This window comes from Manis javanica, chromosome 3 (genome assembly GCF_040802235.1).
Source record: "Manis javanica isolate MJ-LG chromosome 3, MJ_LKY, whole genome shotgun sequence".
NCBI lineage: Eukaryota > Metazoa > Chordata > Mammalia > Pholidota > Manidae > Manis > Manis javanica.
The window spans coordinates 164081454-164105840 of NC_133158.1; the positions used below are offsets into that span (position 1 = coordinate 164081454).

At 43.5% G+C, this 24387-nt stretch overlaps 1 long non-coding RNA gene across 1 annotated transcript in view; it reads right to left on the reverse strand.

Annotated features, from left to right (window-relative positions):
- The window catches only part of LOC118968869 (uncharacterized), a 48671-nt gene extending 24597 nt beyond the window's left edge, over window positions 1–24074 (reverse strand). Inside the window, exon 1 of the long non-coding RNA XR_005056714.2 lies at window positions 23849–24074. This is a non-coding gene — a long non-coding RNA (uncharacterized lncRNA). The remainder of the gene's footprint in view (window positions 1–23848) is intronic.
- Window positions 24075–24387: the final 313 nt, after the last annotated feature.

Here is a 24387-nt window from a genome sequence, read left to right on the forward strand (position 1 = left end):
ATTACAGTATACCAGCCTAGACCCAGAAACACGGAAGACATGTCCTTATGACATACTTCCTAGCTCAAAGCTACCCCAACATTAAAGCTAAACTCAAGAAGTTAGAACAGGGCCCTGCTACCCCACAGACTGAGATCCTAACAGTGGCCTTTAAAGTCTTCCACAACCGGGAGGAGGAGAAAGAATGCCGTAAACAAAAGGCTGATCAGGCCAATTTCCAAATGTTGGCCCAGCTGATAAAACCACAACCTGGGCGCCCCTCTACAAACAAGCCCCCCCCAGGAGCTTGTTTCAAGTGCAGAAAAGGACATTGGTCAAGAGCATGCCCCTCCCCCAGATCTCCTACCACCCCATGCCCCAGATGCCACAAAAAGGGCCACTGGGGGTCTGATTGCCCAACCACCCGAAGGGGAGGCTGGACGAACAACCCCCATCCTAAGCCCGCCATAGTGGGGCTGGCAGAAGAAGATTGACAGGGCCCGGGGGCTTCTCGCCCGACCATTTCCATCACCAAACAGGAGCCCAGGGTTACTTTAATAGTAGACGGTCACCCGATCTTCTTCCTCCTAGACACAGGAGCCACCTTCTCAGTCTTGTGAGAATACCGGGGCCCTACCACGCCTGCCATTACTCCTATAGTCAGGGTAGGAGGTAAACAGATTTTCCCATTAAAAACCACCCCCCTTTTATGCACAATCCAGGACAATCCAATACCTTTTTCCCACTCCTTCCTAGTTATGCCCCAGTGTCCCATCCCTTTACTAGGACGGGATATCCTTTCTCTCCTCCATGTTTCCATAACTATATCTACTCCCACAGCCCCCAGTACCCCCTTTCTGATGGCCCTCATAGCCGATGACCCCAATGAAAGCTCCAGTTCCGCCCTCATACACCCTGTAAATCCCAAAGTTTGGGACATTACAAGCCCCTCCGTGGCTCTATGTCCTCCTGCCTCTATCAAATTACATGATCCCTCTCGGTGTATCTGTCAGGCCCAATACCCCCTAACCACTTCAGCCCTCATAGGCCTCCAACCCATCATTCAAGATCTCTTAAACAAAAACTACCTCACACCCACTCACTCCCCATTTAATACCCCCATATTAGCTGTTAAAAAAACCAACGGATCTTTCCGCCTTGTCCAAGACCTTCGTCTCATCAACATGGCCGTTGTCCCTATCCATCCCTTGGTTACAAATCCATACACCCTTTTATCATATATCCCTGACTCGGCATCCCACTTCTCAGTCCTAGATCTCAAGGACGCATTTTTGTCTATCACTCTAGACCCCTCCTCCCAAGATTTTTTCGCCTTCACCTGGATGGACCCATACACAAGACATTCTGAACAACTCACTTGGACAATTTTGCCACAAGGCTTCCGAGATAGTCCCCATATTTTTGGACAGGTCCTAGATCAGGACCTCAAACAGTTTCATCATGATCACTCCGAGTCTACCTTCTTACAATACGTGGACGATCTTCTACTCTGCAGTCCCTCGTGGGAACAGTCTCAACTTGACACTGCCTCCCTACTTAACCTTCTAGCTTCCAGATGTTACCGGGTATCCCCTGTCAAAACTCAAATCTCTTCCCCTTCTGTCACTTACCTTGGATTCCTTCTATCTCAACAAAGAAAGTCCATTACCTTAGACAGAAAGCGACTCCTCTCTGACCTGCCTGTTCCCAAAACCAAGACAGAAATCCTTTCCTTTCTAGGCCTAGCTAGGTATTTTAGAGCATGGATCCCTAACTTCTCCCTGTTGGCAAGACCCCTATACGACCTCAGCAAGGGCCCCCCTGAAGAACCATTATCCTCCTTACCCCGAAACTCCTTCATTTAGCTCTGTCAAGCCCTTGTGGAAGCCACAGCTCTCCATCTTCCTGATTTGTCGAAGCCCTTCTCATTATACATCCATGAAAGGTCCAGTCAAGCACTAGGAGTCCTAGGCCAATATTATAGCCCATCCTTTGCCCCAGTAGCTTATCTCTCCAAGCAATCAGACCCCACAGTTCAGGGATGGGCCCCCTGCCTACGGGAGTTAGCTGCTGGACAGCTCTTGCAGAAAGAAGCTCATAAACTAACATTCAGAGCGCCCCTTACCATTCTGTCCCCACATCACCTATGGGATCTCTTAACCTACAAAAGTTTACAGACTCTCCCTCCCTCCAGACTCCTGACCTACTGTCCTCTTTCCTCCAAAATCCAGACATTTCTTTCCTCCCCTACCAGCCCCTGAATCCAGCCACTCTTCTTCCTCTACCCTACTCTCCTCATACTCTCTCGCATGATTGCCTGGAAGCCCTTCACAACTTCCTTCCATGCCACTCCACGATCTCCGAAGGAGCCCTCTCACACTCTGACCTCATCTGGTTTACTGATGGGTCCTCCTTTAAACATGAGGGCACCCACTACTCAGGATACGCAGTAGTCTCCCTCGAAGATGTCATTGAGGCACGAGCCCTACCCCCTGGTACAACCAATCAACAGGGCAAACTCATTGCAGCCACCAGAGCTTGCACTCTGGCCCGGGACACGTCTCTCACACTGTACACTGACTCCAAATACGTATTCCACATTCTCTTGTCCCATGCGGCAGTATGGAAAGAACGAGGCCTCCTCACCACAAAAGGAAATTCCATCACTAATTCAGCCTTAATTACTAAACTTCTAGAGGCTTCACAACTCCCACACTGACTGGGCATAGTCCACTGCAAATCACATCAAAAGGATGACTCCCCCATTACAAGAGGTAACAACAAAGCTGACAGAGTAGCCCGGTCGTTTGCCCTATCAGAAGACACACCAGACAACGATCCGTCTGCCCTTGCGGTTTTAGCCTTATCACAAGACACCCTCTGTTCCCAGGACAAAGAGTACCTCTTCCGCTTCTTACACGATTTGTTCCATCCTAGCCCCCATTGATCCATTTTTTACAATCCATTTTTTCTCTCTCTCCTGAAGACAAAACCCTACTTAACCAAATCACCCACAGGTGCACCATCTGCCAATGCACTAACCCTAATACCCCCCTCAAGGCCTGACCCTTCCTGGCTCATCAAGCAAAGGGTAATGTCCCCGCCACAGATTGGCTAATAGACTTCACTAACATGCCCCCTGTACGGTGTACCAGATACCTACTCGTGTTAGTAGATACATTTTCAGGATGGGTCGAGGCTTTCCCCACCACTAACAAACGAGCGTCCGCAGTTGCCTCTATCCTCCTCACCCAGATCTTTCCTAGGTTCAGGATGCCCACTTCCCTCCAATCAGATAATGGCCCTGAGTTCACTGCCCAAATTATCCAGAACCTCTCCAAGTCGCTCTCGCTCCCCTGGCATTTACATTGTCCTTATCGACCACAAGCTTCGGGAAAAGTAGAAAGAGCCAATAGGACTCTAAAAGACATCCTGACCAAACTATCTCTAGAACTACACCTTGACTGGGTTCGCTTACTTCCCTTAGCTCTACTCCACATTTGAGCCCTCCCAAAGAAACCTTCCTTCTTGTCGCCCTTTGAGATCGATCATGTACGGCTGCCCGATTCTACTCCTGGGGCTCCCTTCCCACAAAGGACCAATTCCTCCCAATATGGCCCTTCCGCTACTCTCTCTCCTCTGCACTGAATTGTGGAAATATCAGGATTGGCTCCTTCCTGATCCACCCGCCTCCCAAAATCCTCCTGTCTTACAGCTCGGCCAACTAGTGTTTTATAAGCTGCCAGAAGATCTGGCCCCTCTCACCCCAAAATGGGAAGGTCCACACCCAGTTATTCTCTGCACCCCCTTGTCCACCAAGCTCTTACTGCCTGATAACTCTGTCACCCCTTGCATTCATATCTCCAGGTTGAAACCAAAGACCCAGGACCCACCTTCTCTGGACACCCAAGACCCATCAGTCACAATCCAGAGTCCTTCAGATACAGCCCAAGACACTGTCTACTCTAACACGCCTCATCCCTCTGATCCCTTGAAACTCCGCATCTCCCGTTCACCCCCTTTGCCATCCATACCCGAATCATGATTTTTTCCTCCTTTACTGCTCTCTCGCTTTTTTTCCTCATTCCTATTGTCTTCCCCGCCACCCCAGCCACCTTTGTATGGTGGTTCAAAGTCAGACAGACTTACACACAGCATCAAACAAAAGTTACTGCCCTCATTGCCACATTAGACTGCCCTCTAAAAGGCTGCTCCGGGCCTTTATACCTCCACTTTCCTCCCTCCACCGAAGTGTTCACTAGCAGCTACCTTTATTCTCCCTACCTCTGCTTCCTCTATGACCAAATACAAGCCTATTGCAGGCGATGGCAAGACACCTACGGGGGATGTCCCTACTGGTCTTGCACCATTCACTACATGGGTAACTCCCGGTACCCACAGTATTACTCCTCCAACCGTTTCATGAAATATCCCAATGGCTCATTCTCCTTATCAATCCCAGATCCCTGGGACTCTCGATGGGCTGCCGGAGTCACAGCCTCAGTTTACTATGGGGGTTCCTCGACCCCCCATGGTGCCCTTCATATCTCTCGAGAGTATGTTCCCTCTCATTCCCAGATCTCTCAAGTTGCATCTGATATCAAACATTCCGAAAAAGTTATTATCCAAACTTTTGATGGTGCCTCTTCATCTTCTCACCCCCGCCCCTCTTTCAATTCCTCCTACTCTTGGTTACAGCTCATTCAGGACACCACCATCTTTATCACCACACCCTTAACACCGCCAATTGTTTCTTGTGCACATCACTACAACGCCCACTGCTAGCTGCTGTGCCTCTTAACATTTCCAATTACTCCTTCCATGCAGAAAGACAACCCCTCTGCCCCCTGGCAGACATACCCCTATGGGAACCAGAATACGCAGATAATCTCACCATTCACTGCTGTGTAGGCCCAGTTCCACCCCCCTCCAGCGCACTTCACTGTCTCTCTATCCACACCCCTACCTCCGGCTCTAAGACTTTTACGCAGCTGGGACACTTCTTTTGGTGTAATGGCAGTCTTTTTAACTCACTGCCTCCCAACTCCAGAACACCCTGCATTCTCGTCACCCTAATCCCACAGCTTACACTTTACAGCAGGGCAGAATTCCTTGAGCTTCAACCTCCTTTGCCCTTGCGCACAAGAAGGGCTGCTTTCCTTCCCATTATGGTCGGTATTTCCCTAGCCACCTCAGCCATTGGGGCAGGATTTTCAGGGGGAGCCTTGGGTCACTCTCTATGGGCAATTAGAGATCTCAACGCCAAACTTGAGGGGGCCCTGACATCCACTGCTGATTCCCTGGCCTCTCTCCAAAGACACGTCACTTCGCTAGCTAAGGTCACCCTTCAAAACCGGCAGGCCTTAGATCTGCTTACAGCTGAAAAGGGTGGCACCTGTGTCTTCCTGCGGGAAGAGTGCTGCTATTACATCAATGAATCCGGCATTGTAGAAACTGACATTACCAAACTCACCGACCTTGCCTCCAGTCTCCACTCTGCTTCCAATTCCAACCCATTCTCTTCAATACTAACAAACCCCCTCCTTACCTGGCTCTGGCCCATTGCAGGCCCCATAATAATCATTCTTCTCGCCTGTCTCTTCTTACCCTGTATAATAAAGTTCATCAAATTCCAAGTCAGAAAAATCTCTAATCAAACTTTCAACCAGCTTTTACTCAGGAACTATCAGCTTCTGGCCACAGAAGATCCCTCACCCTCATGTAACCTCCTCACCACATGCTGAGATGGACCCGTCTCTCCGCTGGAAACTGTTCCTGGAAACAATGGTCGCAGACGCCTGATTTCTGGCACCCGTGTCCTCTTGGCACTATTGGAATCAACAAGTCCTCGACCTATGGTTACAGGGAACCTTCATTGATTTCCAACCTGAAGAAGTCCACACCTACTCGTCCTTACTGTGTGGAGTCCTATCAACTCTTTACTCCCAGTAGCCCTCACTCCCTTCTCCGCCCTGGTTCAGCAGGAAGCAGTCAGAGAGAAAGCAACGTCCACAACCCCATAGAGGAGAAAGGGGGGAATGAAGGGCCCTCACCCATAAGATGGAGAACTTCCTGCTTCTCTTCCGGGTTCTCGGTTCCCGCCAGCGCCACCTGAAGCCCAATCACCTCTCTCCCCCCTCCCAATCCCAGTACCTAGCCAATAGCCACCAGCCCCGTAGAAGTAAGACCACAATCACCACATGCCCCTTCCTATATAACCCAGCACTTTTCCCTAATAAAGCGGAATTCTCCAGTGAATTGCTGCTGTGTGTTGCTCCTTCCTTTCAGTCATGCTATATAAAATTAAAGCAAATGAGTCTCGGTATCAAGTACACAGCAAAATTATAATTTTGTTTTCAGTTAAAAAGACAAAGTTTTCTTAACTGTTAGTCTGCTCTTAATATTGAAAGATTGCAAAATGTTCTCTAATTGTTTTATCAAAGCAGTTTCTCATGCTTAAAGTCTCAATGAGTTGTCTGAGTATTTAAGATAATGAGATCTTAATATTAAAATGACCAAAAGCTAAAGTTTGCTAACAACTGTATAACCTTCTTTATCTGCCTTTGAGGTATTTTGTTGTCATTCTAGTTAAATAGATAAGTATTGCTTCATAGCAACCTATAATCCTATTTAAGCAAGTGCCTTAAAACTTTTAACAGCTTCCTAAAATCAAATGCAAAAAGGTCCTTTTACCTCTAGTTAACTGTGATATTTTTCAGAGGGCCCCTGGAACATGTCAGAGGAATTTTTTTCTCATTGGAGAAAGTATTTGGCTAATTTAGCTTATTTATCTGATAAATAATTACCTGCTTAGTTACCTAGAAAGCACTGTCAAAAAGAATAATGCTAAACTTGGTTACTAAATGTTTTGTTACAGAAATATCAGGATTTCCTTATGTCAACTGTCTTACAGTAAGCTCTCATCAAATCTTTAACCATTGTCATTTGTAAGTCTTTTGTCATTTAGAGTCACTGTTTTATTACTCCTAAACTAGTAAAGAACTAGATTTCAGCAGAACAAGTATTGATTACATAAGATTAGGTAAACTAAGGAAGATGATTTTGTGGCTTTTTGTTTCAAATGTTGCTGATAAAGTGTTTTAAGCTTGTTCTCTTAAGCTGACAACAGTTTAGTAAATGACTGCCTTTATAAGCAGAATTGAGACTTTATCTTTCTCTCTACCTGATCCCTCCAGAATTAAAAAAAACTCTCAGTGACTATTTTTATATTTCATGGCAGATGTTTATTTGCACAAGTTCAATAAGAATCTGCTTTTCTTGTAAGAAGACCAATTAGAAACACTGGTTATATTACCAAGGCTTTGACTAGAACGTCATACCTGAGAGACACATGCATAAACTCAGATATGAACAGCTTTAAGGAACTAAGGTTGACTTTATAAAGCCAACAAAGCCCCTTGGAAGAACTAGCCTAGTACCTTGCTTACAGAGTTCCCAGCAGCCTTACCAGGTGAGTAAGGAAGGTCACTTCCTGGCAGGTGCAGGAATCTCAAGATGTCTTAGAGACCTCAAGAAGAGAATTCACCCAAATCTATAGGTACTTTAGGCAAAGCCTGATGGCAAGTCTGGCTTGGCTGTCTAGCCTCGAGAGGCCTTTAAAAGTTCAATCTGAAATTCCTTATAAAAAGTTCCAGCAAAGCACATTTAAAAGAGCCTGTGTAATCAATTGCTCTTCTTGCTGCACTTATGCAAATAATCAAGCCAGCTGTTAATTATTTTCTTAATCTGGCTACTTCTAATAAAAATAAGGGTGATTTTACAGAAAAGTATTGTTTCAATAATGCAGTCTTATCTATACTAAATCCTAATACTTGTCATCGAGATGTAAACTCAAATCCAGAATTTTAATTTCCCCATAATACCTGGCTATGATTCTCAATTAGACTCTTCATATTTCCAGTTCTCATATTCAGCCATGCATTTTTAATCTCATCAAGCGTGTCCTTCCAGAATAGAAGCGCCAACCTTCCAAGGCCCTCTCAACTGACCAGTGATAGAAACCTAGCTGCACCCTTTACTGAGCCCCTTCTCAGCATGAAGCAGCCAGAGCGGTCATAGCCCCTTTTTCCTGGCAGCAGCTAGAGTCTGTCTGTACAGGGGAGAATAAGACAGAGACCATAAGCTTAGACAGAATAAGATAAGAGCCTCTGGAGAAAGCAAGGCAGGATATTTGCAGTCAGAGCAATGTAACTACATGCTAGGAGACCCCCCTGCCGACGCCCCTTGTCAGCCAGAAGTAGCTAGATCAAGTTGTTGCCCATTATGACCAAAAGGCTGGAATGTAAGGTTGAAGGCACTGGGGAGAGGGGTGAGCACGTCAGACACTGATGACGTGCCAAAGTCCCCAGCTGCTGCCCCTACCAACCTGAAAAATGTGCCTTAGGCTAGACAATCCTCGCAACACTGTAAATCTAAGCTCTGCCTCCCCCTACCTTCTTTAAAAACTCACTGCCTGCCCTGCTGAGTGTGACTTCTCTGGCCTGTGATAGGCAGACCATGGAACACCACCCGGGAATTTGCATTCAGATAAACTACCTGGCCCTTTGTTGCCTCTCTTTGCCTGCTTATTTCCGCTAGAATTTATCTTACAGTAAGCAAGCCCAACTATAGACAGCCCAAGAAGTTAAGTAAAATTCTTAACTTACTTCAGCAAACAGGCAATAACCCAGCCCACCTTGGGGGCAGGGTAGGCAGTCTTAATTGGCATGCTCCCAGAGGGAAACTGCTATCTTGAGAAAGAATTAGAGCTGAAAATCTCCTCTGTTACTCATCAAGAATGAGCATTCTAGGACCACTCAACAAGTCTGCACCCCTAACCCTTTACCCTCATTACTGAAAATCCTCAACCGCGCATAAAACCCCTAGACAAGGAGCCAACCATGGACTCTCTTGTCCCCTCCTGGTGTGAGCCGGGAGCTCTGTCCTCTCACTTTATCTCTAAATAAAAGCCTGTACCTTGCTCTCCTACCTTGAATGTTTGCGAAGCTCATTCTTCGGCTTCGTGAACAAGAACCCCAGCATCAGTGAGAGTTGATTCATACGGGCAGTATAATTTATTGTTTATTTTTTTAACCAAATACCTCCTCACTAATTTATAATGGCTTTGCAGTAATGTGTATCAAATAAGAAGCACTGGAAAACTGATTCATCTCTAGGATGATATGCATATTTCAAGTGGTATTGAAAATTGCAGTGATGGATATGTAATAATAAACATCTCTTATTAATATGCTAAAAAAAAGCTAGGGCTCAGTGACAAAAGGGACAGCAAAGTAGCATTTAAATGAGGATATTTCACTTTTGAATGCACAGTGTTTCTATCCAAGACCCTGTTTGTGCATTTTTTACCTACATGAGAAACATTTCCTCTGCTTGTACTCCTCTTTGAGAGGGAGTGGTATTGATAATTTAGTGCCAGGTAAGCAAGGAAAAATAGGGAGCTGGGCATCATACCACAAGGTGTCATCTCTAAGGGAAGGAAGCAGAGGAGATGAATATTGAAATGCAGAAATGAAGAAAAGTGATGAGGAAACTGGAGCAGTGCAATGGAGGTAACAATAGGAGGAGAGTAATAATCTGAGAATTTCCAAATTTCTCTCTTCTACATCCTCTCACCTACTCTTTTCTTAAAATCCTGCCATCTGGCTTCTTTCCATTCTTCTGGAACTATTCTAGACTCTGATGACCTCCTAATTTCTCATTATAAGGGCCTTTGCCATATTATTTTGTCTGTTCCACTTAAAAATGAGGTTATACAGACATACCTCTTTTTACCTAAATTTAAACACTTCACTATTTTATTCATTATAAAAGTAATGCATTGTATTTGTAAAAAAATAAAATAAAATAATACAAAGAAGTATGTCGGTCCCTCTCTGCTTTTGACCCACAGATAAGGGAGGAGACACGATGAGATATCGAAGATATGAAAGGACCAGCCAGGGGACTTGAGGCTTAACAGCACAAGAGTGGTGCTGAGAGGGCACCCTTTGTATTTATTGGGCACATACGTGTTAACAACAATAGAATTCTTTGTGGGGGACTTAATAGACAACCATTAACTAACTCTAAACGTAATTCTCGGCAGTCTCCAGTCTCCTGGGGCACTACGTCTCACATGTTATTGAAACAATAGCAAGAGCAGTTAGGTCAGAGAAACTGTTTTGGTCTTGTTTGTTCTGTTTTTGATCACTTATCAGGAATTACAGGAAAAATAATCAAGTCATATATGATTATACATTTGATTTCTATACTTGATTTATATATTAATCCCACATTTCCCCCTTATTTAATAAAATGTTTAAGTAGTAGGCAGACATAATAAAGATTGTAGTTTCTAATAGAAAGCTTTTTAACAGTTTACTTTTTTTTTTTTTTTGAGAGGGCATCTCTCATATTTATTGATCAAATGGTTGTTAACAACAATAAAATTCTGTATAGGGGACTCAATGCACAATCATTAATTAACCCCAAGCCTAATTCTCAACAGTCTCCAATCTTCTGAAGCATAACGAACAAGTTCTTACATGGTGAAAAAATTCTTACACAGTGAGTAAGTTCTTATATGGTGAACAGTGCAAGGGCAGTCATCACAGAAACTTTCGGTTTTGTTCACGCATTATGAACTATAAACAATCAGGTCAAATGTGAATATTCGTTTGATTTTTATACTTGATTTATATGTGAATCCCACATTTCTCCCTTATTACTATTTTTAATAAAATGCTGAAGTGGTGGGTAGATGCAAGATAAAGGAAGAAAACATAGTTTAGTGCTGTAAGAGGGGAAATGTAGATGATCAGGTGTGTGCCTCTAGACTAAGTATTAATCCAAGCTAGACAAGGGCAACAAAACATCCACAGATGCAGAAGATTTCTCTCAAAACGGGGGGTGAGGTTCTAAGCCTCACCTCTGTTGATCCCCAATTTCTCACCTGCGACTGTGCCTGTCTTAGGTTGTTCCTCCCTTGAGGAATCTTATCCGTCTCTGGCTAACCAGTCATCTTCCAGGGCCATACAGGGAAATGTAAAGTTGGTAAGTGAGAGAGAAGCAATATTGTTTGAAAAGGTTAGCTTTTTACTTCTTTGCAGATTTATGCCCTTAACAGTTTACTTTTTCATAAAAGATAATCTATCTTTTAAATCTCATGATGTAAAATAAAGATGGAAAGTAGAGTTGAGTGCAGTAGGAAGGCAAGTGTAGGCAATCAGGTCCGTGCCTATAGACTAGGTATTGATCCGAGCTAGACGAGGGCAACAAAACAGCCATGGGTGCAGAAGATTTCTCTCAAAACTGGGGGGGGTGAGGTTCTAAGCCTCACCTCTGTTGACCCCCAATTTCTCACCTGATGGCCCCTCTGCGACTGTGCCTGTCTTAGGTTGTTCCCCCCTTGAGGAATCTTACCCGTCTCTGGCTAACCAGCCATCTCCGGGGCCGTACGGGGAGATATAAAGTTGATAGGTGAGAGAGAAGCAATATTCTTTAAAAGGTTAGCTTTTTACATCTCTGCAGATTTATGTCCCATGGCTCCTATGCCCAGCACTTGTCTTGAGGTACCTTTACCAGCTGGAAGGATTATGATACATGGTAATTAAGTATGAGGCATGAATTCTAGTAAAGGGCTGTATTTAGGAAGGAAAAAGAAAAGCTACAGAGGTAGCAAAGGAAGAAAATATGAGAGGATTATTTCTTTGACATAACTTCTTGTAGAGTAACGTAAGCATGTATAGGTTTTAACAAACTACTAATTAAATTACGTACACATATTAACAGAACAAGAATACAGATGTATAACAAAAGCAGACCTACAATTACTGGCCATATCCAATGAAACCGAGAAAATCAGTTAGGTAACGCAGGCATTTGTGAAAACTTATTAATAATATGATGCATATTGTCTAATTCATTTTGAATCATTTGAGAAAAATCAGACAAATTAAAACAACACATTCCTGGAAAGTGTTCACATACCATATGTTCTTTTAACAGCAGATAGTCTATAGTAGCATGATTTTGAAGTACCGCAATAGCACTTCTCAAAGCTCTTGATTGAATTCAGATAATACAGAAGCAGTCAAATTTGTTGTCTTACTATATACACAGGCCAGCTTAGGTATTTCCTTTTGCATTCCACCAACAAGTCCAGGAACCAGCAGGATGAATGCATCTGCAACTGCAACAGAGGTGGGATCTAAAAGCTTCAAGTTGTCATCACCATCAGATGGCAGAGCTTGGAGAAATCTTTCATGACTATTTCCGGGACAATCTATTAGAGCAGGAAGAATGCATCCCACACCACATATACCTTGATAATGTGAAGAGAGGGCTTAGGGTGTGGAATTGTACCACCTGATCTGCCCCTAAGGTGGACTGGATTGCTGTCCGTTTGCTAGGGCTGTTTGCAGTGAAGTCACGGGTTATGCTGAGATACCATTCTTTATTTGCGGAACACTCAAAACATTCCAGGCCAAGTTGCTCCCGGCCTTTTGAGCTTTAACTGATCTCACTGAATAATGACTCTAGAGCTTAATGTTTAACACAGAGTTTTGGTAGGGGGCTTCCTTGCATGTAGTTAAATTCCTCTGACTGCAAATATCCTGCCTTGCTTTTTTGGGAGGCCCTCACCCTATTTTGTCTAAGCTCACAGTCCCTGTCTCATTTCCCCCCTCTACAGATAGAGACCCTAGCTGCTGCTAGGGAAAGGGGGCCACGCCCGCTCTGGTTGCCTCATGCTGAGAGGGGGCGCATAAAGGGTGCAGTTAGGTCTCCATCAGTGGTCAGTGAGAGGGCCTCGGAAGATTGGCGCTTCTATTCCGGGTTCCATTTCTATTACTATTTGCAGTTTTATGGCTTCTAGGCAAGATAGAACAAATCCTGTTATTAAGATAAATAGCAACATCTGGAGTTGGATTTTCCTTTTTGGAGCAACTCGACAAGATTAAGAATGCATGGCTCAATATGAGGACTAGAAACAGTAAAATTTTAATTGAAATGATGGGAGAAAACTAAAACATCTGGAGAATCATAGCTAGATATTTTGGGGAAACTAGAATTCTGGATCTAGTCTACATCCCAATGACTAGTATAAGGATTTAGTATAGATAAGGCTGCATTATTGAAACAATACTTTTCTCTAAAATCACCCTTATTTTTATTAGAGGGAACTAGATTAAGAAAATAATTAAGACTTGGCTTGACTATTTGCATAAGTGCAGCAAGTAGAGCAGTTGATTACATAGGATATTTTAAATGTGCTTTGCTGGAACTTTTTACAAGGAATTTCAGATTGGACTTTTAAAGGCCTCTTGAGATCAGAAAGCCAAGCCAGACTTGACATCAGATTTTTCCTGCAGTACCTGTAGATTTGGGTGAATTCCTCTCTTCTCGAGGTCCCCAAGACATCCTGAGGTTCCTGCACCTGCCAGGAAGTGACCTGCCTTACTCCCCTGGTAAGGCTGCTGGCAACCCTGTAGGGTTCTCCCCAGGGTAACAGGCCAGTTCTTCGAAGGGGCTTTGTTGGCTCTATACAGTTAACCTTAGTTCCTTAAAACTGTCTGTTCATATCTGAGTTCATGCACATGTCTCTCAGGTATGACATTCCAGTCAGAGCCCTGGTACTATAACCTCTGTTTTTAATTGGTTCTCTTACAAGGAAAGCATATTCTTATTGAATTTATGCAAATGAACACACTGCCATGAAATACAAAAATAGTAACTGAGAGTTTTTAACTTCTGGAGGGATTAGGTAGAGAGAAAGATGAATATTTCCATTCTGCTTATAAAGATATTGTCATTTACTAAACTATTGTCAGTTTAAGAGAAAAAGCTTAATACACTTTATCAGCAACATTTGAAAGAAAAAGCCACAAAATCATTTTCCTTAGTTTACTTAATCCTATGAAACCAATACTTGTTCTGCTGAAATCTAGTTCTTTACTAAATTAGGAGTAATAAAACAGTGACTATAAATGACAAAATACTTACAAATGACCACGGTTAAATCAAGATGAAACTTCTGTACAGCAAAGGACACCATCAATTGAAAAAAAAGACATCCTACAGTATGGGAGAATATATTCATAAATGACATCCAATAAAGGGTTGACATCGAAAATATATAAAAAGCTCTCACACTGGGGATCACGGGAAGATGGCAGCATGAGAAGTTCAGAGGAAATCTCCTCCCAAAACATATATATTTATGAAAATACAATAAATACAACTATTCCTAAAAGAGACACCAGTGGATGCAGTACAACAGCCAGGATACATCTACATCTGTGAGAACTGAACATCACACGAAGGGGGTAAGATACAAGCTGCAGCCAGGCAGGACCCAAATGCTTCCCAACCCCAAAACCCGGCGAGAAGAAAGGAGTCGGAACGGGGAGGGAGTGAATGTCCAGGACTGCTAAACAACCAGTTCTAGAAATCCGCACCCGGAATGCAGACACAAAGTGCATGGGGTGCTGGATATTAGAGAAACAGAAAAGCAAAACCTGTGGGCAGGTCCCCACAACTGGCGGCCCTGAGACAAAAGAAAAGCAAGTGCTTTCTGCAAGTCTTAAAAGAGACAGGAACCCCATAGTGGGATGAAGTTGTCCTGGCACAATTAACCAGCAGCTGGGAATCCCGGGGAACCTTAGGCGCCCTAAACCCCAGGGAGGCAGTGCAGCTCTGAAGCCCCTCATGGCACTAAGCAGCCTGCCAGTCGTTTCTCCAACTGGCGCAGACCCCGACATACCAGCACAGTAGTGGGAGAGTGGCAGCGTGTGCCAGGGAAGGTGGTGCCAGAAGGGACTGGGAGCAGATCCATGAACCAATGGTGCAAGAGGAGACCAGGAGAGGCTTGTGCAAGCCCGCAGCAGAGCAACCAAACAGACCAAGCGTGGCTCGTGCGCACTGGTGGCAGTGGAGCCAGAGAAGCTCGGTAGAGGCCTGTGTGCACCTACAGCAGAGACAGAGGGAGCAGGTGCGCTCCCAGCAGCCAGCCGGAATCCCAGCCCAAGGCACAGCTGCCTGGACCAGACCCAAAGGCGGCTGCTGGGACACAGCTTCCCAGCAGAGGTGCTGCTAGCACGGAGCACACCTGGCATGCCTGCCACTCCCCGCAGCACTCCGTGCTGCTCTGACAGACACCCCACTCACAGCAGCTTAGCCGGTGGCTGCTCCAGGAGTGCAGGTAACCATCATAGGCAGCAGAGAAGGGCAAGGCATCCAGCAAACAGGAAGGGACTTTCTTATCCCAGCTGACACACCCGTAACCTGCCTACAGCCACTGCTATCACCATGAAAAGGCAAAAAAATTTAGTCCAGTCCAAGATAGTTCAAACAACACCCGAGAAAGGATCTGCAGAGGCAGACCTAACCAGTCTTCCTGAAAAAAAATTCAAATAAAAATAAACATGCTGACAGAGCTGCAGAGAAATATGCAAGAGCTAAGGGATGAAGTCCGGAGGAAGATTACAGATGTCCGGAGGGAGATTACAGAAGTGAAACAAACTCTGGAAGGATTTATAAGCAGAATGGATAAGAGGAAAAAGGCCATTGATGGAATAGAAACCAGAGAACAGGAACACATAGAAGCTGACGCAGAGAGAGATAAAAGGATCTCCAGGAATGAAACAATATTAAGAGAACTGTGGGACCAATCGAAAAGGAACAATATCTGCATTATAGGGGTACCGGAGGAAGAAGAGAGAGGAAAAGGGATAGAAAGTGTCTTTGAAGAAATAATTGCTGAGAACTTTCCCATACTGGGGGAGGAAATAGTAGCTCAGACTACGGAGGCACACAGAACTCCCAACAGATGGGACCCAAAGAGGACAACACCAAGACACATAATAATTAAAATGGCAAAGATCAAGGACAAGGAGAGAGTATTAAAGGTAGCCAGAGAGAGAAAAAAGGTCACCTACAAAGGAAAACCCATCAGACTTCTCAATAGAAACCTTACAGGCCAGAAGAGAATGCATGATATATTTAATGCAATGAAACAGAAGGGCCTTGAACTAAGGATACTGTATCCAGCACGATTATCATTTAAATATGAAGGAGGGATTAAACAATTCCCAGACAAGCAAAAGTTGAGGAATTTGCCTCCCACAAACCACCTCTACAGGGTAATTTAGAGGGACTGCTTGATGGGAGCACTCCTAAAAAGAGCACAGAACAAAACACCCAACATATGAAGAATGGAGAAGGAAAAAGAAGGGAAAGAAATAATCATCAGACTGTGTTTATAACAGCTCAATAAGCGAGTTAAGTCTGATAGTAAAAAGAAGGGAAAGAAATAATCAAGCTAAACTCGAACCTTTGGTAACCACGAACCTAAAGCCTGCAATGGCAATACATACATATCTTTCAATAATCAACCAAAATGTAAATGGACTGAATGCACCAATCAAAAGACACAGAGTAATAGAATGGATAAAAAAGCAAGACCCATCTATATGCTGCTTACAAGAGACTCACTTCAAACACAAACACATGCACAGATTAAAAGTCAAGGGATGGAGAAAGGTATTTCATGCAAATAACAGAGAGAAAAAAGCAGGTGTTACAATACTAGTATCAAAGTAGACTTCAAAATAAAGAAAGTAACAAGAGATAAAGAAGGATATTAAATAATGGTAAAGAGCTCAGTTCAACAAGAGGATATAACCATTATAAACATATATGCACCCAATACAGAAGCACCAATATATGTGAAACAAATACTAACAGAATTAAAGGAGGAAATAGAATGCAATTCATTCATTTTGGGAGACTTCAACACACCACTCACTCCAAAGGACAGATCCACCAGACAGAAAATAAGTAAGGACACAGAGGCACTGAACAACACACTAGAACAGAGGGACCTAATAGACATCTATAGAACTCTACACCCAAAAGCAACAGGACACACATTCTTCTCAAGTACACATGGAAAATTCTCCAGAATAGACCACATACTAGGCCACAAAAAGAGCCTCAGTAAATTCCAAAAGACTGAAATCCTACCAACCAATTTTTCAGACCACAAAGGTATAAAACTAGAAATAAATTGAACAAAGAAAGCAAAAAGGTTCACAAGCACATGGAGGCTTAACAACATGCTCCTAAATAATCAATGGATCAACGATGAAATTAAAATGGAGATCCAGCAATATATAGAAACAAATGACAACAACACAAAGCCCCAACTTCTGTGGGACGCAGCAAAAGCAGTCTTAAGAGGAAAGTATATAGCAATCCAGGCATATTTAAAGAAGGAAGAACAATCCCAAATGAATAGTCTAATGTCACAATTATCAAAATTACAAAAAGAAGAACAAATGAGGCCTAAGGTCAGCAGATGGTGGGACATACTAAAGATCAGGGAAGAAATAAATAAAATCGAGAAGAATAAAACAATAGAAAAAAATCAATGAAACCCAGAGCTCGTTCTTCGAGAAAATAAACAAAATAGATAAGCCTCTAGCCAGAATTACTAAGAGAAAAAGAGAGTCAACACACATCAACAGAATCAGAAACGAGACAGGAAAAATCATGACGGACCCCACAGAAGTACAAAGAATTATTCGAGACTACTATGAAAACCTATATGCTAACAAGCTGGGAAACCTAGGAGAAATGGACAACTTCCTAGAAAAATACAACCTTCCAAAACTGACCCAGAAAGAAACAGAAAATCTAAACAGACCAATTACCAGCAACGAAATTGAATCGGTAATCAAAAAACTACCCAAGGACAAAACCCCCAGGCCAGATGGATTTCCTCAGAATTTTATCAGACATACAGAGAAGACATAATACTCATTCTCCTTAAAGTTTCCAAAAAAATAGAAGAGGAGGGAATACCTCCAAACTCATTCTATGAAGCCAACATCACCCTAATACCCAAACCAGGCAAAGAACCCACCAAAAAAGAAAACTACAGACCAATATCCCTGATAAACGTAGATGCAACAATACTCAACAAAATATTAGCAAACCAAATTAAAAAATACATCAAGAGGATCATACACCATGACCAAGTGGTATTCATCACAGGGATGCAAGGATGGTACAACATTCGAAAATCCATCAACATCATCCACCACATCAACAAAAAGGACAAAAACCACATGATCTTCTCCATAGGTGCTGAAAAAGCATTCGACAAATTCAACATCCATTCATGATAAAAACTCTCAACAAATGGGCATAGAGGGCAAGTACCTCAACATAATAAAGGCCATATATGATAAACCCACAGCTAACATCATACTGAACAATGAGAGGCTGAAAGCGTTTCCTCTGAGATTGGGATCAAGACAGGGATGCCCACTCTCCCCACTGTTATTCAACATGGTACTGGAGGTCCTAGCCATGGCAATTAGACAAAACAAAGAAATACAAGGAATCCAGATTGGTAAAAAAGAAGTCAAACTGTCACTATTTGCAGATGACATGGTATTGTACATAACAAACCCTAAATACTCCACTGCAAAACTACTAGAACTAATATCGGTATTAGCAAAGTTGCAGGATACAAAATTAACACACAGAAATCTGTAGCTTTCCTACACACTAACAATGAACTAATAGAGAAATCAGGAAAACAATTTCATTCACAAAAGCATCAAAAAGAACAAAATACCTAGGAATAAATATAACCAAGGAAGTCAAAGACCTATACCCTGAAAACAGCAAGACACTCTTAACAGAAATTAAAGAGGGCTCTAACAAATGGAAACTCATCCATGCTCCTGGCTAGGAAGAATTAATATCGTCAAAATGGCCATCCTGCCCAAAGCAATATACAGATTCGATGCAATCCCTATCAAATTACCAACAGCATTCTTCAATGAACTGGAACAAATAGTTCAAAAATTCATATGGAAACACCAAAGACCCCAAATAGCCGAAGCAATCCTGAGAAGGAGGAATGGAGTCGGGGGGATCTCGCTCCCCAAATTCAAGTACTACTACAAAGCCACAGTAATCAAGACAATTTGGTACTGGCACAAGAACAGAGCCACAGACCAGTGGAACAGAATAGAGACTCCAGACATTAACCCAAACATATATGGCCAATTAATATACGATAAAGGAGCCAAGGACATACAATGGGGAAATGACAGTCTCTTCAAGAGATGGTGCTGGCAAAACTGGACAGATACATGTAAGAGAATGAAACTGGATCACTGTCTAACCCCATACACAAAAGTAAACTCCAAATGGATCAAAGACCTGAACATAAGTCATGAAACCATAAAACTCTTAGAAAAAAACATAGGCAAAAATCTCATGGACATAAACATGAGTGACTTCTTCATGAACATATCTCCCTGGGCAAGGGAAACAAAGGCAAAAATGAACAAGTGGGATTATACCAAGCTAAAAAGCTTCTGTACAGCAAAGAACACCATCAATAGAACAAAAAGGTATCCTACAGTATCGGAGAATATATTCATAAATGACAGATCTGATAAAGGATTGATATCCAAAATATATAAAGAGCTCACATGCCTCAACGAACAAAAAGCAAAGAATCCAATTAAAGAATGGGCAGAGGAGCTGAACAGACAGTTCTCTAAAGAAAAAATCCAGATGGCTAACAGGCACATGAAAAGATGCTCCACATCACTAATCATCAGAGAAATGCAAATTAAAACCACAATGAGATATCCCCTCACACCAGTAAGGATCGCCATCTTCAAAAAGACAAACAACAACAAATGTTGGCGAGGTTGTGGAGAAAGGGGAACCCTCTTACACTGCTGGTGGGAATGTAAATTAGTTCAACCATTGTGGAAAGCAGTATGGAGGTTCCTCAGAATGCTCAAAATAGAAATACGACTTGGCCCAGGAATTCCACTTCTAGGAATTTACCCTAAGAATGCAGCACTCCAGTTTGAAAAAGACAGATGCATCCCTATGTTTATCACCACACTATTTACAATAGCCAAGATATGGAAGCAACCTAAATGTCCATCAGTAGATGAATGGATAAAGATGTGGTACAAAAGATGTGGTACATATACACAATGGAATATTCCTCAGCCTTAAGAAGAAAACAGATCCTACCATTCACAACAACACCTTTAGAGGGTGTTATGCTCAGTGAAATAAGCCAGGCAGAGAAAGACAAGTACCAAATGATTTCACTCATATATGGAGTATAAGAACAAAGGAAAACTGAAGGAACAAAACAGCAGCAGAATCACAGAACCCAAGAATGGGCTAATAGTTACCAAATGGAATGGGACTGGGGAGGATGTGGGGGAAGGGAGGGATAAGGGCTGGGAAAAAGAAAGAGGGCATTCCAATTAGCATGTACAGTGCGTGCGGGGCCTGGGGAGGGCTGTGCAACACAGAGAAGACAAGTAGTGATTTTACAGCATCTTACTATGCAGATGGACAGTGACTGTGAAGGGGAATGTAGGGGGGACTCAGTGAAGGGGGGAGCCTAGTAAACAATGTTCTTCATGTAATTGTAGATTAATGATAACTAAATAAACATAAAAAAACTTATCAAAAAAAAGAGCTCACACACCTCAACAAACAAAAAGCAAATAATCCAATTAAAAAACGGGCAGAGGATCTGAACAGATACTTCTCCAAAGAAATTCAGATGGCCAACAGGCACATGAAAAGATGCTCCACATCTCTAATCATGAGAGAAATGCAAATTAAAACCACAATGAGATACGACCTCACAGTAGTAAGGATGGCCACCATCCAAAAGACAAACTACAACAAATGTTGGTGAGGTTGTGGAGAAAAGGGAACCCTCCTACACTGCTGGTGGGAATATAAATTAGTTCAACCATTGTATAAAGCAGTATGGAGGTTCCTCAAAGAACTAAAAACAGAAATACCATTTGACCCAGAAATTCCACTCGTAGGAATTTACCCTAAGAATGCAGGAGCCCAATTTGAAAAGACATTATGCACCCCTATGTTGGCTGCAGCACTTTTTACAACAGCCAAGAAATGGAAGCAACCTAAGTGTCCATCAGCAGATGAATGGGTTAAGAAGATGTGGTACATATACACAATGGCGTATTATTCAGCCATAAGAAGAAACAATTCCTACCATTTGCAACAACATGGATGGAGCTAGAGGGTATTATGCTCAGTGAAATAAGCTAGGTGGACAAAGACAACTATCAAATGATTCTCTCGTCTGTGGAGTATAAGAACAAAGAAAAAAACTGAAGGAACAAAACAGCAGCAGACTCACAGAGCCCAAGAATGGACTAACAGTTACCAAAGGGAAAGGGACTGGGGAGGATGGGTGGGAAGGGAGGGATAAGGGGAAAAAGGCGCATTATGATTAGCACACATAATGTTGGTGGATGGCACAGGGAAGGCAGTATAGCACAGAGAAGACAAGTAATGATTCTACAGCATCTTACTACGTTGATGGACAGTGACTGTAATGGGGTATGTGCGGGGGACTTGATAATGGGGGGAATCTAGTAACCACAGTGTTGTTCATGTAAGTGTAGATTAACGACACCAAAATAAATAAATAAATAAAAATAAGAAATACAAGAGAAGAAAAAAAAAAACCCCAAACAAACTTAGGTTCCTTAATTTATCACTGATAAATTTAAAATGCATATACTACCTGATTCTGATTCTTAAAGTACAAGGGGACGAACAGATAAAATTGAGAAATCACTAATATCTGAGTGACTGCTTATTAAGCATTTGTCTGTCAACCCACGTTTAAGTTCATGCAAGTTATGGGAAAATAATTACACAATACTATCAAATACTTACAATTTTTCTTAACCATATTTGACCTTTTAATGTCTAAGAATATATTTTCAGGGATCTTACTAGGAATAACACGGTTAAAAAGTATGATAAATATGCACACACAAAAAAATACAGGCCAATCATTAACATATTCTTCTCCATACGTAACACCATAAAACTTTGTTTTCCTTTTTAAAGCAGTAATACATCCGGTCTAAAGCAAGGCTAAAGTGATAGCGATCTCAATTTCAGGATATATAAGCTCAAATTTATAAAAATGTCCAAGCTAAAACATTCCTACTTCTTTCCAGTCTTAGTATACTGACTAGAAAATGCATATGCCTAATTGACTCGGGGTAGTTTTACACATCAGTAGGACTCAGAATTACACGAAGCATCCCTTTCCATGCAGAGGTCCCAATCAACAGGAGACAGGGACTGAGGGAACGACTACACAAAACATCACTTTTGTTTTAGCATCCTCTACTGGTGGTTTCCAAAAACAGCAAGTAGAAATGGTGCAAATAACAGAAAAATATGTACCTGCTATTCTATCTAAAGTAAAGTAATCAGATTGTGGTCATTAGTAGCTAGAATGCGTTCCTCAAAAAAAAAAAAAAAAAAAAAAGATAAGGAAACCACATACAGAGTATAAGTGGAAAATGAGAAGACAGATTTTTTTTAAATTTAACAAGCAAAGCATTACATTATAAATGGTAAAAAATGATTTAAGCAATTCAAAATCCACTCCTTTATTATATGACTAACATCATTACCGTCAAGTTACTACATAAGGTTTGATGCTTTGGCTAAACCATGCTCACTTGGTTTACGCCTGTTAAGTTACATTACTTGATGTCCCATTAATATCCTACACTGCAGATATATTCCAGAAAGGAAATTGAAAATGTTTTACTGCAGGCTTAGCAGTAAAATCTGCATATCTTATTTTAAAATGAACAAAAAACTATTTACATACAAAATAGCATAAAGTATCTCTAGGACTATCTATCACTCTATATACAACACTCACCCTGTCATTAAAAAGACTTAAGAGATAACATTTTCCAAGCAGTTCTCTCCAGTAAACAGCTGCAACTTAAAAATATGATCTCATTGCTAAGAAATATTAACCAGCACCTATTCTAAGGTTTCATAACACAATGGTGTATTTTAATTCGAATGGCGAATTTTAATTCGCCCCTGAGATAAGCAGAAATGCAAACAACTTACGCAAATCAAGAAACACTGCAGCTGCAGCGCGAGCAGCGGACCGAGCGTCCGTGGGTCCGTCCGCCCCTTCCTCTACCCGCCTTCCACCCGAGACCGAGCGCGCCATCCAAGCTCCATTACCCGGTGCAGCGCTCCGCGCGTCTGGCCCAGGTAACAACTTCCCCAGAAGCCCACAGAGAAGACAGGCGTCCGCACAGAGCCCCAACCCGGCGCAGAAAAACATCCCTCCCCGGGGAGGGGATCTGTCTGTGGTGCTTCCCGGTCTCCGAGACCAGGTAACTCCACAAAGGCGCCCGCAGCCCCAGCTCGCCTCCGCTCAAGGTCTCTCCGCGGGGGCAAGTAGGTGCCCGCTCGTGACCCGAGTCCCCGACCGCCGCGCCAGCTCCCCACGGAACGTGCGCGGCTCTCACGGGAGTCGCCTCGCCGGGGCCCGAGGTGCAGGGAGGGGTCCCGCTTCTCTCCATTCCGCCGGCGCGCCTCGCCAGGCGGTCACTTCGCCGCCGCCGGCCCAGCGCGCAAGAGCGACACGCATCCCGCAGCCGCCTCCGCACGTATTCCGCAGCCCGAGCCCGGCGGGTCCAAGCCGCGGGGCCCGAGCGAGAGGACCTTGTGTCCGACCTGCGCCAGGCACAAGTTGGTTCCCACGCGCGCGGGAGCCTCCGCGCTAAGGTGGGGTAACACGGAGCGGGCTGAGTTCCGGAGGAGGGGCCTAGGGGCAAGATAGTGGGGTGCGTGCGGAACAAAGCAAAGGGCCGCTCCCCCCGGGACCAGAGAAGGGGCCGGCCGCGCGCAGCACGGCTCCCCCGCCCTCACCCCCGGGGCGCCCGGGCGCCGGCTCCCCCGGACTCCGCCGCTCCCTGGTCCACCCGCTGCTCACCGTTATGGCGCCGCGGACTCTCCTGCTTTCTGCGCTGACGCCTGGGGTCGTCCACCTGCTCCTCCTCGCGTCCTTCGAAAAGTTCCAGTCAGGTCCGCCGACTTTCGCCGCCCTGCGCCTGGCTTGCGACGTCGCGGCTTTACGTCATCACGTTCCTTACACCTAGAACCGCTCGTTCTACGGCAGCAACCTTGTTGCTAAGGAGACGGTTTGCGCCAATCCTGGAAGCCGCTGAGTTTGAATGGAGGGGCAAGGGAAAAGTTTCCCTCAGGTGTCGTGAATTCGGGGAGACTTCATTGAAAATAATAAAACATTACTGAGAAAGGGTGGGTGGGGAAGAAGGGAGAAGGGAAAGAAAGGGCATTACGATTTGCGCACATAATATAGAGGGGTGGGGGAGGGTACGGGGAAGGGAAGGCAGTACAGCACAGAGAAGACAAGTAGTGACTATAGCATCTTACTACTACCCTGATGGGCAGTGACTGTAACCGGGTATGTGGTGAGGACTTGATAATGGGGGAATCTAGTAACCGTCAGGT